Genomic DNA, 14,683 nt, shown 5'->3' on the forward strand with positions numbered 1-14,683 from the left:
AGCTGCTGATATTTGCCTCCTTAGCAGAAAGTTTTAAACTTAAACACTTTGTTACACATTACCAAAGTGCTCAGAATTTCGTTTCGGTTTTCTATGTACATTCCGAAACATTTTTTTCGGGACAAACAGGTTGTTCAGCGTTGAAAGGGTTAATATCCCGTTGCTTCGTCACTGGAAGGCAGATCTACACTAAATGTTATTGGGTGACACACCCCTGAGTGAGCGTAGTTTTAGGAAAACAGCAGATTGTAAACGGAATTATACAAACTCCTCTTCAGTAAGTATAGTGTACGGAATATGTCATCGAATAAGCGAGCTGTGGAAGGAGACATATAAACCTGGCAGCAGCAAAACTCCCTGGTGAAAGGGAAGCCGGGTTTATATGTAGCATCAGATCACACAGGAGCAAGGGATTGTCAATGCTCTAACAGGTAGAATTTCTTTTTGTTCAGTAATTTGTTCTCAGATTAATGGTAGGTGATTTGTTAAGGAGAGAAGTTATTTGTTTATTATGGGGGAGTGGGAGGGGGCTCATTTGTCTATATTTTTATGCGGCATCTGATTTTTTAAAAAATACAGACATAGCAAATGTATAGAACAACATCAAAAAACAGTGTATTTAAGAAAAATGCAAAGTATTGAAAATTTGGGTCCGGAAAAATACATCCTGACATTTCTGAGTTCTTAACGATATATTTATGGTAAGAAAAATGACACATGAAGAAGTGATTTATTCCTAATATGCCGCTAGTTGGGTCTTAGTACCTGAATATTTCAATCAACTAAGTAGTGGTTCAGTGTTGAGCCTCACGGCGTAAACTCAGGCGTAAACGGAAGAAGTTTTGGAACCTACACACCTGCAGATTTAAATCTATTCAGTTTCTCTGGCAACAAATATTTAACTTTGTTAGCCATAGAAGAAGTTCCTTTTACTCTAAATTTACTCTAATTCCGCTCCCCCCATTACAATTGTTTGTATCAGCGGTTCTCAGCGCAATTGTGACAATAATTGTCAATATTTCTATACTTTACATAATCTGACTTCTCTGTATTTAAACAAAATTGTTCCTACATGTGGGCCTTAATTATACAAAAACGATAGGGCCATGGCTAACTAAAATGAGAAATATTTATTACCCTGAACTATTGACCTGTTGGGTGAGGCTTTCTCCGATGTTAAGAGAGGCAGACCAGTGTCAGGTAGAAAAGTTTAGATAAAATGAGGTCAAATAGCTGTTTGTCATGGAAGATGTATTACAATGTTTAGAGTTTGTGTTGGAAGGACAACTAAAATCTAGAGTTAAAGTACAAGCTTTAATTTTAAAAAAATGTTCGGGAAGGCAGAGTTATATTACTGAGGATTTATTTTAATTGTGAAAATTGAAACTGCTTAAGAATTACTTAAGACCTGCCTTACACTGAAGAGGCTATTACTTTTCTATGACTTTTCTATGATAGTAACTTTCTTTTGCTACTTCTAAGCAATGCAGTAAGTAGTGATATGAGGAGTATGAGATCCTCTGGAGAAGACAGTCTCATGCTGGTTTGAGTTAATACTACATAATATGTACATGGAGGCAATTTCATGGCCATCCATTACTGGTGGCAAAGATTGTCAATAGAGCTACAATGCAATAGTCCCAATTTGACTTGCATTGAAGCTGCATACTAGAGTGGAGCTCCACAAACCTATCCCAATGTTGACCCAGTAGCTGCCTACCCAAGTTTTACAAAGTTTCCAGGAAGCACACTGGTCCTTACAAACGAACAAATATTGAAATGCTCTTGACCACAAGTCAGGCTGGGAATGAAGCTCTTGTGTGGGTTTGTATGCGTGGATGTACAGAACTGTCATTGAGTTAGGAGGTAGGATACATAATTAGAAAAGACTGAGTGGGGGGGGGGGGGGGCATGGGAAGACTTGCATTTATATAGCACCATTCCCAACTTTAGGAAGTCCTAAAGCATTTTAAAGTAAATTAAATTCTTTAGTCATTATAAATTAGATGCTTCCGTCTGTGAAAGCAATAGTTTGAGATAACTACAGCCTTAATTAGTTGTCTGTTAAAATGGATATGCTACAATTTGACAGGGAACGGTGGTAATTTTAACCTAACTCGCTCAGTGGGAAGATTATGGGATCAGGGCCACCAATTTTATACTCCACCCTATTTTACTTCCCAAGGTGAAGAATAATTCCTGTACAGATTTAATGGGGGCTAATAGCCACCTTCTACACTGAGATAGTCTATAATGTTCTAGTGTATAAATGATAATTGCTGAAAGACAAAGCCACCTTGGGTAATTATTTTATTTTGGTTGAGAAGTGAAGATTTACAGAGTGAAAAGAAGTCAAATTCTTTATGCGTTTGACTTTGGCACAGGTTTGTTTTTGTATGATTAAGGCCCACATGTAGGAACATGTTGTCGTTTGGGAGCTGCAGTCCTCTCGATTGAGAGTTTGTTATACACTGTGTTAGCTTGTTGTTTGGAACCTGCAAAGAAAGCTTGTAAAATGCAGAGTGCATTTGTGCAATTCTGAAATGGAGCATTTTTAAAGTAGCTATGCTACCGAGCTTGTAGCTACACTTCCGTGAATGTAATAAATCAAATGCCTGTTAACCTAGTGAAAGCTGAGATGTGGGATCTGCACACTGGTGCCCGAGGAGATTTTAAATGTGATAAACAGGTCTGTTGTATTTCCCCTTGCTGCCGCTGTACAAGAGTCATCATGATTAGAGCTTTAGGGAAGTGTTCCTATTATAAAATGACAAGACCATCTAGCGACTATATTACAAGAAAGTGGGGTAGCAAACAATGTTATTTATACATATTCACCTGTCTAGATTGAAAAACCTTGCTGGCCTATGGTAAGATTCATTTCTTCCAAAGTCACTATACATCACAAAAAAACCTCAATTAAAAAAAAGGGACTATGAATATATGAAACATGCTGTCAATAAGTGTTGTATCTCTTATCAGTGACCTATGCATTACATCTAGTGAGGCTCTGCATTAGTGATGAAGACAGTGAACTGCAATGCTCCACACCTTTATTTGCCTCCAAATAATTTCTCCCCTTCAGAATGTGATTTATGCTGGGATATTGTTCAAAGGATTTCAGCAACCTCAGGTGCCTTGCACTAAAAAAGCCGTTTATGTTTGAAGTTAGGCAGTGAGTGTTGGCAGATATTTGACTGGGGGTGGGGTAGAGAAGATCACAGTTGAGCCGGACCATATCCTTCTCCATGCGGTGTGCACACACTTTCTAATGGGGCATCTGATGATCACACCCCCTCTCTAGGCCAGGAATGCTGACAGTGAATATAGTGTCTGAGCATAGATCAGTGCAGACAAGGGATAGATTTTGCCTTCCCTTTGGGACAGTACTACACCGCACAGCACACTTATGTGATAATATAGCGCTACACACATCTTTAAAAATAAACTTCCAACATATAAACAAATTTTCCAATTTAAATTGCTCTTTTTGAGAAGCCTTACTGTTAAAGGGAGATTGTGGCCTGGGAGTGGAATTGGCAGAAAAAAGCAATTAAGAAGACAGAAGGATTAATCTACATTTAAAAGCCAATATGTTGCTGAAATCGACAGAATCTTTTTGTTCATAATGGTTTCTTTTGCTTTATTTCATCTGAATCCATTTGATGTTATTATAATTGCACTCCAACCAATATATCCCATTCCATGGGGAATATTATTATATAATGTCACTGCCTTGATAATGAAAGGAGAAAAAATTGCATCTGGAAATATTGGACTTAAAAAAAAGAACTGAATTTTTAAAAAATGCACACAAACCACTGGCTGGAATGCTGCAGGGTAGCTCCCTAAGAGGTAATGGAACCCCACTCTGATGCCAGACAAGGTACTTCTAAAGACATCCAGTAACTAATTGCTCCCTCTGGTAGAGACAATGGGACATAATGGGAAATGAGTATCATCTCATCAAGAAATCCTGTGAGCAATACCCAGACAGATTTGATAATTCGCTTCCCACTTGGAATATACAAAGAAGGGGTTAAAAGTGAGTTGAAAAGCTGCCCTGGTGTCTGTCACTTGGTGGGTGTTCTGAGAGAGCACCATGCTGGAAGTTTGACTCAGAAGTAACAGCCACACACAGAGAGACACACACACACCGCTGCAAATCGCCATTTTGCAGGTATCCCGATCTCTCTCCCTCTCTACCGAAGTCAACACTACTGGAACCTCGAAACTGATGATTCGTCTACTACAGTCAACACTACTGAAACCTCAAAAGGGACAATTCACCCGCCAAAGTCAATTCTACTGGAATTTCGAATTGCAATCACCTACTCCCCATGAGTCAAGGACTGTTCCATATACCTTTTCTTAAAGATATATTATATATATATATTCACTTATTTTAAGCTAAATTCTTACTTTTAACCTGTATGACCATATATGCATGTATTTTATCCTTTCTTGCCTTTCGTAGTTAATAAATTAACTCTCTTGCCTTTAACTCAAGGAAATCTGATCAAATTGACTCCTTCAACAACAGGATGATTGGGCCTGGGAAAAGGTCTGCACAAAAAGGATTCTTTTTAGTTTAAATCTTGTTGTAGCTAACAGAGTGGGGGTGAGGGGGGGGTAGCTGAATAAAGACAGGGATCCAGTTCAACCCTCCTCATCCGGGGCATAACAACCTGGAGGTGTCCCAGCCAGACGGTGACAAATTGAGGGGTCTTGCCTGGATGAACAGCTTTGGGGAACCTCTTATTGTTACGATTGGTCCCTGGGCGAGGTCCCCAACTTGTTATGATCCCAGATGAGATACCCCAAATTGTTAACTTCCCGAAAGGGACCCCACTTCTGTTATGCTCCCGGGTGAGGGGGAACGAGCTGGCTCCCCTTCTTTATTCAACCCCCTCAATTGGTCGCAATAAGTTTAATTTAAAAGGGATCCCTTCCTTCGTGGGTACCCTTTCCCAGCCTAAAGTACTTATATTTTAGAAAGAGCCAATTTAATTAAGCTTTTGAGTCAAGAAAGAGTAAGTTTATTAGTTACTAAAAACCGAGAAAAATAATAAAAATGCAACCCACATACACAGAGATCGGAAATGAGAAGTTGAGTCCAAAAATAAAAGTTAAAAAAGAGATACGAATGAGCCTTTGGCTTGTCCATGAGGAGTAGATGGTGAAATACTGGATTTTTACCTCGTCAGGCAGGCCCGGAAGCAGTCGCGAAGTCGACTGCCGCCCGCGATTGGGCCCTGACCAATTAACGGCCAGCCAGTGTGAAATGCGTGCTGCAACGCTGAGCGCTGCCTGGGTGGGGGTGGGAGGAGGGCGAGCGTGGAAGTTTGAGCATGCATGTGTGTGCACGCACTGAGAGCTCCCTGAAGGCGCAGAGCTGCCTCAGGAAGCTGAAGATTTTTACAAACACAAATAAAGAATTTAAAAATGTTAAAAACATTTCCCCTCAAGTGACTCTGTCACATGAGCAGGGACATGTTATAAATGAGATTCGAACATTTTAATTATATTTTTAATTCCTGTTGGAAACCTCATCCCGCCTGTAGATGAGATTTCATACATAAGGTTGGACGGGCAGAGAAAATTTATATTTAATTATTAATTTAATGGCCTTAATAGGCCTGTTAATTGTCGGCGGGTGCACTGTCAACTCCCGCTCATGCCCGCCAACCAAAATATCGCGTGAGTGCACGATGACATTGGGACGCTCGCCCAACGCCATCGCGCATCATTTTATGCTCAAGCTGGTCTGGCGTGCATCCGCCCACTCAAGTAAAAACTCTGCCCATTGTGGCTGTTAGGTTGGATGATTCTGATCGAGCTGACTTCAGTAGTTGAGCAGTTGGTTTGGAGGCACTTGGTTCTGCAGGTAAACTGAAGGGGTTGTCCTGTTTTCTTTTTGACTGTGGCTTTGCTGACTTGCCTCCAGAGAGAAAGGAGATAGACTTTTACCTGCAAGCCGCAGAGACGTCTAGTTGCTGTTCTTTCGCTGTGACCTTCACAGCACACACTAGCACACCAGAATTAGAACACACCGACCAGGTTTGCAGCTGGTTTTTAAATCCCTTTACTTGTTTATTTCTGGAAGGGAAAAACAAGCATGTCTTTCACCCAAAATCTGCTTTCTTTCAACTCAGATCATGTCCACATTCTGAGATATAACTCAACAGGAGATGGTTCCTGTTGAGATGGTAATCAGTCTCCATTGTCTCTGCAAGCACGGGAGATTGCAGCTCAGTCTTTTGCATTGCATCTCTCTTTTGCAAATGTTTCTGTCTGAAGTGCTCCTTGGCATCTTTTTAGGTGTGTCATTCCAGGGCCTCTCTGGACTAGTTGGTCAAGTATAATCCACGTAGGAATTTTCCAGAAAGTGGTTACGTTACAGCCTCAGCCAGCTTTTGCTTGTATGTCCTTTTTAAAAAACACATGTCTGGCTCAATAACTTCAATATGCCAGTAAGTAATTCAGGCTGTGATCTGCTGTCATGACAACATTTACCAGTAGAATGCCTTGGATAACCATTTATCTTAATGTCAGCTCAGGGAATGGTTTGTTTGCTGTCAAGTATCTTTTCAGTAAATCTTGCTTTCCCCACTAAGTACATGAAATTTAGCAAACTCAATTACCTGTCTGAATTAACAAGACTTTTCTATGATGCTAGAGGACTTGCTTGACAATGACATTTTATGGGAACTTTTTTTTTTGTAATTTGAAGTTTTTAAAGACTTTTATTTAGAAAAATAAATGTGTTATATTGATACCTCCAGTGCAGTATACCATTTATTTATGTGGCATGATTAGAATGTGCAGCTTTACTACTCTAATATTCCAATCTGGATGAGAAGGGCCAATACTCCTCAAATGCATATAAGGAACCTGATTTAACAATCTCAGCGATTTTCAACACAAAAACACATTGGCTGGTTCAACTAGTCTATGTTGGTGTTTAGCCTCCATACAGACAGTGACTCTAATCCCTTGCCCTTGCCCGTTCCTCTATTCCCGATTCTCAACCACCTTTCTAACCTATTTGTAAAACTTTGACATGGTCTCTACTTCAACCACTAGCTCTGGTGATACATTCTACACAACCTCACCATACCAATGTAAAATAAAAGTTTCTTCTGATTCCTGTCTTAAATCAATTACATTTAATCATACATCCAAGATGCCTTATTCTTTACTGCTCAATCACCGGAAAACTGATTTAAGGACACCAATAACAAAGTTTACAGTTAATAAAAACTATTTTTCTTTATTAAATTGAAACAAGTACAGAAATAAAAGTTACTATTTACAATATCAATGATTATGCAACAGTTCAACTATGGAGAACCAATGTGAACCAAGTTTTTGAAAGCCAAGTCTCTACTCTTCATTTATATGAATGTGGAGGAACATCAAAGCTTGACCACATTAGAGAGAAGAAGATGTTCATTGACTATTATGGAAGAGGTCTCAGGGGCCAGTTTTTCTCAGCTTAATGTCCATAACAAATGTGCATATTATCAATGGGGAAATGGAAAAAAAAACGCTTCTGATGCTAATTAATTCTTAATCATGGGTCTATTATGAGTAAATGGAGAAAATATGAAGGGCCCGGAAGTGTTGTGTTCAGATACAGAGCTGCTTGTATTGCAATAGCAGAACATCAAGGTTTGCAAGAATTCGGACTGCACATTTGGGAGGATTTTTGAGCCTTACGAGGTAATGGTAAATAAACTGCTGATGACATGAATGCCAGCTGACATGTTTGTTATTCCACCAATGGCACTGCTGAACAATGTCTTTTTATGATAACAGATTTCTAAAGTTGAAAATGCTAGACATTGATTTCTCTTGGTGCCCTATATTTTGCTGTTTGCAATCTTTTAATTTTATCTGTAATCTTAATTTACAGGGAATACATGCTATAGGCAAGACTCAATAACTTTGTAACTTCAATATTTTAACATGGCAAAATGTCCCAAGGTGCTTTGCAGTTTGCAGTGGAATCAGCCACAGAGGGATTAGAGCTGGTGACTGAAGGTCTAGCTGAAGGGTTAGTTTTAAAGGAAGCTTTTAAAGCAGCAAAGGATAAAACAAAGTGGGGGAGGGTTTGGAGAGAAACTTGCAGAGTGCAGTACTAAGATAGCTGAATGCACTGAAAGTAAGGTAGATAAAGGTCAAAACAACTTCAATTATCTTTGATTCTGTTGTCGTAACACAAGATTTCCTGGTCATCAATTTCTTTATTACGTTACTTCAATATTGCAATGATCCATGTTAATACAGAAGTACATTTTCCTGGAGTATTTAATGTTTTACTGGCTCAGTTTCAAAACTCATTTAGTTTTTCTTTTAACTGCGCACAACTCGCAGAGGTTGTAGTACAGCTGCAGTCCTTTTGAGAAATCAAAGGAGAAAATAACAAAGCGTTACAATGTTTGTGAGATTGTGGAGCCAAATAGTTGCTGAGAAATAATAATTTGTTTTATACAAAGTGAAGTGAAACACTAAAACAATTTAAGGGATTAAATTAGTAGATGCCCTGACACCACCTGTTTCTGTGCACTGCAGGATTGACATCAGTTGAGTTGGCGGTTCCAGGATATAAACTCAATTTATTCAAGGTAGCATAATAATTCCACGTTAAAATATAAATTGTATTTTAATAGGAACAAAAATATTAACTACTGAACAGTAATGGAATTGATTATTAAACTTAAACAGGTGAAAGAATTTAGCTGGTTTTCCTATGTTAGCACAAACTGATTTAGCACAATAAGCTGTAGGAGGATGTTACAGGACAGAAGCATAATGAAGAGTTCAGATGATGTGACAAATTGTTGGCAGGATTCAGTAACCTGATGGAGAAAGGAGAAGCAGCAAAATGGGACCCAATTTACATTGACACCTTTCGACCATCAGGTGCCTTCCCACCAGGCTCCTGCCTGTCAGCTTCGTCTCCTACTTACTGTGACCCCTTGTGTACCAACAGGTACCATCCTGCCTGTAATGACTTGACGGACCAGACAGGTTTCAGCAAGAAACAGATAAACTATATTACAGAGCGCTTTACAGATGCTACATGTTTGACCAGGACTCTCGACAGGAAGCCCCACCCCCTGGATTACCCACGCTTAGGGCCCATTGTCAGAGCCGTCAAGAACATCATAAATAGATAGCAGGAGAGGCTGTACCTTCAGTTACTACATTTCCTCCCCCTTTAGTTTTTTACAGTTTCTATTTAAATATTCTATTTGAACGTTTGAATACCCAACAACATATACATATATGTAACTTCAGCTGATTGAAGATTAAGTCTTTGAGTTGCTTTCCTTATTCGGTTAGAGTGGTGTAGCTCTACTACTTGAGGTTCTTCCACAGGATCAACATGATCAGGACATGACCACAAGATACATCATTAGAAAGTGGCAGCCCAGGGTTAGGCAACTCTACAGAGACATCAGGCATGCCTATTCTAGGTCGACCTGTCACCTCAGGGATTAATGGTTCGACGTTAATCACAGGCGGAACAGTTGGTTGTTGGAATATCTCTCTGTCAAGAATATGGTCCATGTGTTTTCGAACAATTCTGTCTTCCACTTCCACCTGGAAGGATAATGGACCACTCTCTGACACAATGGTTCCAGGAACCCAACAAGGCCCACTTCCGAAATTCCGCACGAATACTTTGTCTCCTATGGTGAATGTGTGAGCTTAGCTATGAATATTGTGATTGAGTTTTTGATTACTCTGATTCCTCTCTACTTTCCCCTCTAAGTTTGGAAACACCAGACTTAACCTTGTATGTAGGTGGCGTTTCATCAATAATTCAGACGGTGTTGAGCCCGTAGTTGAACGAGGCGTTGGACGATAACTGAGAAGAAAGCAGGAAAGTTGAGTTTCTAGAGTAGCTTCAGATAACCTCTTCATTCCAGATTTGAAAGTTTGCACAGCTCTCTCAGCAAAGGCTGAGATAGGCAAATTTTGAATCAGTAAGGGAATCAAGGGTTATGGGGAAAAGGCAGGAAAGTGGAGTTGAGGATTATCAGATCAGCCGTGATCTCATTGAATGGCGGAGCAGGCTTGATGGGCCAAATGGCCTACTTCTGCTCCTACGTCTTATGGTCTTATAGTAAACCATTTGATGAGGGATGGTTTGGGGCTGTTTTAATATGCCTGGTTCCATTTAAATTCATGAATTTCCAAATCTCGGTACTGGTAAAGACTACACCATCATCTGAAATCAGATTTCCGGTAGGCCATGTATGCTAAAACAATGACAACTCACCCATTTAGAATGTGCATCTACAATCAATAAAATATGGTACCTAAGAATGGTCCTGCACAATCAATATTGTACAGTCTAACCCAGGGTTGACCAGGCCACTCCCACTGAAACAGGCAACTCCTGTTGTTGCTGATAATGGAGACAGTGCTTGACCATGCTTTCAATGTCACTGTCAATGCCTGGCCACCAGACATAGCTTCGCGCAAGCATTTTCACCTTTGACAAGCCTGGATGCGCACGGTGAAGCTCTGCCAGAGTGGTTCTCTTCCTTGCGAAGGAGCGACAACTCTTGATCCCACAACAAGATTCCAACTTGACAACTTCTCTGTTTTTTGGGCATGGGGTGGTCTTATCTCTTCAGATACAGGTGAATTTGACCACCCTTGCAAAACAAGGTCTTTGACTTTCGACAAAATTGGATCTCCGTTCATCCAATTTCTAATTTGCTTCACACACACAGGTGGAGGATCCAAGAAATTCGGTACTGGCACAACTTCTTGTGGCAGTGGAGCATGTACAATGCTCTCTGGTAATGGGAGGTGACTGAGTGTGTCCGTATTTGCAACATGTAAGGCAGGATGGTACATAAAGGTATACTCATACACAAACAATATCAAAGCCCAACCTCGTATTCTTGTTGATGCTATTGGCAGAATGGCCTTATTCTCACTGAATAAGCCCACTAATGGTTTATGGTCCGACACTATGGTGAAATGTTGTCCCTGCAGGGACTGGTGGAATTTCTTCACTCCAAATACTACCAATACTACCCTTCTCAGCTGTGGAGAGGGTTCTTGAGACATAGCCAATGAGCCTTTCTGATCCATCTTCCATTCTATGTGATAAAACAGCTCCTACACCATAAGGAGAAGGATCACATGCTAATACCAGTTATTTTGATGGGTCGTACAGTACCAATAAACACGACGAATGCAATAGTTTATTTACTTTCACAAATGCTTCTCCCTGCTGTGAATTCCACGAACAACAGTGATTCTTTTTTTAACAACAAGTGTAATGGTGCTAACACGGTTGGCAAGAAGCAGCTATAGTAGTTGATTTTACCCAGGAAAGACTTAAGTTTGGTTACATTGGACGGTGATGGATCATTTTTTATTCTCTAACTTTCTCTTCTACTGGATGCAAACCTTGTGTCCACCCTGTGACCCAGGTAAGTAACTTCTGGAACTTGGAATGTACATTTTTCTTTCTTTAATCGTACGCCGGCTTCCATGAATCTTCTTAGCGCCTCCTCCAGGTCTGCCTAGTGTTCGGTCTCGGTTGACCCTGTGATCAGAACACCACTTAAGTATACTACTTAGGGAGTCCTTGCAAAAGACTCTCCATTGTCCTCTGGGAGATTGCACATGCAGACGATGCTCCAAGGGGCAGGCGAGCATACTGATAAAGACCCTTGTGCATTTTGATGGTCACGTATCCTCTAATATCCAGCTCTAATTGTTGGTAGGCATGGCTCATGTCCAGTTTATTATAGGATTTACCTCCAGCTAGCTTTGCATATAAGTCGTCTATCCTTGGAATGGGGTTATTATCTAGTTTGGCTGCCTTGTTTACAGTCAATTTATAGTCCCCACAAATGTGTATGGTTTGATCAGGCTTAATCATTGGAACTTGGGTCCATTCTGAGAATTGGACAGGTTGGATGATGCCCAGCTTTTCTAACTGACACAGTTCTGCATCCACCTCCTCCTTCAATGCATAGGGCACATGTCTGGCCTTAAAGAAACATGGTGTCACCTGAGGATCCACATATATTTTTGCTTGCAAGCCTTTTAACTTCCCTAATTCATCCCAAAATACACTGTTGTATTTTCTCAGCAGTTCAGGAACTCTCAGGTGAAATATTTCAAACCAGTCAAGCTTGATATTTTGTAACCAGTTTCAGCCCAGAAGACTAGGTCCTTCTCCTGTCACTATTATCACTGGAAGCTGAGCTGTCTGTTGCCTATAAGACACTGATACTGTGGCGATGCCCTTTACCTGTATGGATTCTCCAGTGTATGTCTTCAATTTAGTGGCTGTCCACTCCAGATTCAGTGGCTGGGAATCTTCGTTTAAGCATTTAACTGTGTGCTCTCCCACCACTGTGGTTAAGGCTCCTGTATTAGTGGCTTCCCATTGACTTGGATTGTGACAGTGATAGATTTGGTTTTTACAGCAGTGACGTTATACAAGGAATAGATGTTGGTATCGGCAGCTTTAGGTTCTGCCGTATTTTTCAATTCCATCATGTTGGTTTGCTGCTTTATGGGCTGTTTCGACTTCGCCCTGCATTGTCTTACTATATGACCTTTCTTATGACAGTAATGTCATTCTGCCTCCAAATCTGCAAGTGCCTGGTACATGGTCACCCCCACATCTATAACAAATTAACCTTGGAGTCGCTGCTGAAGTGATTCTACTTGGCCTTTTCATGTTTCTAACAGCGGCCATTGCCTCTCACATCGCTGCTGTGTCTCTGGTTTCCATGCCACGCCTGGCAGTAGGTTCCTGCCCCACATGAAGAACAGTGCCATGTTGTATGTGTTGCAAAGCCTGCGAGTCTCTCGCAGTACTTTCCATGGCGAGTGATATTTCCAGGGCGCACTTCAAATTGATGTTGACCTCTGCAAGTAAACGGTGCTGAATGGTGTCATCGTGAACTTCACAAACTAATCGGTCCCGCAGCATATCATTTAGTGTCCCCCCCAAGTTGCAGTGTTCTGCCAACTGCTTCAGCTTCACTACAAAGGTTGTGATGGACTCTCCCTGGACCCTAACTCTGGAATTCAACTTAAACTGCTGCATTATTATGGTGGCTTCGATTGGAAATGCGTTTTCACGAGGTCCACTAATTCATTAAAGGACTTAGAATTGGGCACGTTCGGGCCGTCAGGCTGTGGATGAGATTGTATGTCTCGCTATCACATACACCCAAAAGGATTGCTTTCTGCTTTCCTTCCGCGTGATTTTGTTCGCTACAAAATCAAAACCAAGGCGCTCAACATACTGGCTCCAGTCTTCCATAGTCATAAGGATTGATTCAGCCGAAGAGTGGCGCGACTGGTAAGTTTTTTTCTTAAGATTCGATGTACTCATGTCAACAAGGCGAGGTGTAGTGTCGGAGCTATTTTACCCTCATCACCAAATGTAATGACTTGATGGACTGGACAGGTTTCAACAAGAAACAGATAAACTTTATTGCAGAGAGCTTTTTAGATGCTACATGTTCAACCAGGACTCTCGTCAAAAAGCCCCACCCCTAGGATTACCCGTGCATAGGGTTCATTGGTTGGAGCCTCCAAGAACACTACCCTGCTAGGCAGCAGGAGAGGCTATACCTTTAGTTACTACATTGCCTTATTCTGCACTGGAAATGCCATATCCTTCCCTCATTCCATGAATAATTCACTATAATCTAAAATGATATCTCATCCTACTATCCCCCCAGTTCTGCAAAACTCCAGGTTTGCTTTTCAGGCCAGAGAAACATAGAAACATAGAAACTAGGAGCAGGAGTAGGCCATTCGGCCCTTCGAGCCTGCTTCGCCTTTCATTATGACCATGGCTGATTATCCAACTCAATAGCCTGCTCCCGCTTTCTGACCATGTCCTTTGATCTCTTTCGCCCCAAGAGCTATATCTAACTCCTTCTTGAAAACAGACAATGTTTTGGCTTTCTGTGGTAGCGAATTCCACAGGCTCACGATCCTCTGTGTGGTGAACTCCACTCCAGGCTGCTAAACCCTATCACGGTGCTGCCAGAAACCAGAACCAACCGCTATCTTGGGTTCAAAGCAAAACCAAACCAACCTGTAATGCTACCAAAGCCCTACGCCATACCCAGTGTTACCAAAGGCTAGGATTGCCACTAGTGCTACAAACACCTAAGTTTGCCTTCTAGTCAGCCAAGCCTCACTTACCCTCCCAAGTACTGCAGAATAGCAGGATGTAGAGTTTCTTCTCATTTAGGCGGCAATATCCACGAAACCCATGTAAAATTGACCAAACCAAAGCAAAAGTGCAGGTAAGTTTAAACACACAATCGCAGAATAGAGGCCATTTGGCCCTGTTAATATTGGAATCACCTTATTAAAATACAATTGCTAGTTAAACAGGTGATGGGCATTGATTATCCCATCTACATAAAATAAAAAGATACAGCTGGAACACTTTGTGTGGAAGCTACTTCGAGGTCAGTAGCACTGAGGAGTTGTCTTGAAAATAAACTAAAAGACCAGCCTGGATTAATCTTCCACCACAACCTTATTGTGAGTAACAGGCTCATCCACTTTGCTGGCTCTCCGAAGGAGCAATTTGCTTTTGCCAATCCCTGGACTTCTCCCTATAATCCTGCACGTTTTTCTTTTTCAGATAATAATCCAATTC

General features: G+C 41.0%; 1 protein-coding gene across 1 annotated transcript in view; it reads left to right on the plus strand.

Moving 5' to 3' along the window:
• The first annotated feature begins 219 nt into the window (after positions 1-219).
• LOC144688534 (collagen alpha-1(XIV) chain-like) overlaps positions 220-14,683 on the plus strand; it is a 203,560-nt gene continuing 189,096 nt past the window's right edge. Inside the window, exon 1 of the mRNA XM_078555234.1 lies at positions 220-431. The gene's annotated coding sequence lies outside the window, so the exon portion shown is untranslated. The remainder of the gene's footprint in view (positions 432-14,683) is intronic.

This window comes from Cetorhinus maximus, chromosome 13 (assembly GCF_964194155.1).
Source record: "Cetorhinus maximus chromosome 13, sCetMax3.hap1.1, whole genome shotgun sequence".
NCBI lineage: Eukaryota > Metazoa > Chordata > Chondrichthyes > Lamniformes > Cetorhinidae > Cetorhinus > Cetorhinus maximus.